Genomic DNA, 1788 nt, shown 5'->3' on the forward strand with positions numbered 1-1788 from the left:
GGCAGTTCAAGCTCACCAGCTGCTCCTTGGAAACCCTATTCAGGTTATATAGGCACCCAATTTTGAAAAAATCGACTAATAAAGCCTCACTCCCACTAAAGTGAGTACAGATTGGATTTCTTGAGTGCTCATCAGTAAACACTTGCGACTACTCATCAGTGACCTCATATGGGATAAAGTGGTCCACCCCAGTTCTCCCTCCGGAGGCCCATCAGTAAGGTCCTAGTCAGGGGTTTATACTGAACTACCAGTTACCAGGAGGAACCGAGACAGTATCCGGGGTATCTACAACATTATCACAGCTATATGCTGTGGAGTCAGTTCTGACTCATAGCGACCCTGCATAGGGTATCTGAGGCTGTAAATATTTACAGGCGAAGAAAGCCTCATATTTCTCCCATGGAATGACTGGTAGTTTCGAACTGCTGACCTTGAGGTTAGTAGCCCGACTTGTAAATATTACACAACCAGAGCTCCTTTTACAATTAGTAGTAGAACACTTAACTGTTTGCACCACCAGGGACTCCAACACTTAATTTACTGTCCCCATTTGAACTGCAAGGTCAGTAGTTCAAGCTCACCAGCAGCTCCTTGGAAACCCTATACAGGGTCTCTATGGGTTGGAACCAACTTGATGGCACTTCACAACAACAACAACAACGTAGTATTAGTCTCAAAGAGCTCATGATGTTCTGCTTTTAAACAGAAATCCTCTCTCATCTCTAACAAAATGCCTTTACTTAATCCTGATGCCCACTTCAAGTTCTCTGCAGTCATTCATGTCCTGCCTATAACCATGATTCTGAATTGTGTGGCAATGAAAGCTTGTACCGTTCTTTTCTTTATCACTGGATGTCTTTTACAATTCATCAATAGCTCAAAGAAGACAAACCCAGGTGCCCCCTGCAGACTTTTTACATGTATTTTTATTCCCTAGCTCAAAAGTCCCTCCCAGATTCCTCATTGGCTGAGTACTACAGGGTGAACAATCCTCCTGGACCTCACCTACTTCCTTTGATGGTTGCATTCTTATTTTAAAGTTTCTACTTCTTGAACAGGTTCCCTCTCCACCAACTCTCCGTCCCTAATTCATCCTGTTTACACACACCCCAGCTGCATGGGTTCTTGTGATTGCTACATCAGCCAACAATTTGTGCCTCAGTCAATTAGTAACTTCTTGGATTTTTGTTTCTTTATTCCTGAAAGACAGGATTTAGTTCTCACATAACCACCTCCAGTAACTGTAAAGATGGTGTTGGGAACCCATCAGAGGGGCCTTGGAAGAAAGACCTTGCACTCTACTCCTGAAAAATCAGCCACTGAAAACCCTGTAAAGCACAGTTCTACTCTTACCACCATAGTCTGGTGGCTGACCCTATGTCGAAGTCTGCCCAACAGCCCCTGCCCCCACCTCTCCAAAGGATCATGGATGCTGGAGCGAGAGGGACTGAGAACGAAGTGTTATGTAACAGAGACTGGGAGAACCTAGTCAAATTTATGAAGCTGAGTTTTTATAAGGAAGTCTCCTCAAAGCCAGCTGACTTCTTATGGAATTTGGATGTGCCCTAAAAACAATAAAGAAAATTTAGATTTTGTAAAGAAAACTGGAAAACCCATTTCTGCACATCAAAAAGCCAGGATGTCATGTTTTTGTTGTTGTTGTTGTTAAGTGCTGTTGAGTTGGTTCCAACTCACAGCGACCCTGTATAGGGTTTCCAAGGAGTGGCTGGTGAGTTTGAACCACCAACCTTGCAATTCAAACTGACCTTGCAGCCCAGCACATTAATC

The 1788-nt window shown here is 43.6% G+C and overlaps 1 protein-coding gene across 1 annotated transcript in view; it reads left to right on the top strand.

The window, feature by feature from the left end:
• CAPN9 (calpain 9) overlaps window positions 1-1788 on the top strand; it is a 102303-nt gene that overhangs the window by 80711 nt on the left and 19804 nt on the right. The gene's annotated exons all lie outside the window — the stretch shown is intronic.

This window comes from Chrysochloris asiatica, unplaced genomic scaffold (genome assembly GCF_000296735.1).
Source record: "Chrysochloris asiatica unplaced genomic scaffold, ChrAsi1.0 scaffold00265, whole genome shotgun sequence".
In the NCBI taxonomy this organism is placed as follows: domain Eukaryota; kingdom Metazoa; phylum Chordata; class Mammalia; order Afrosoricida; family Chrysochloridae; genus Chrysochloris; species Chrysochloris asiatica.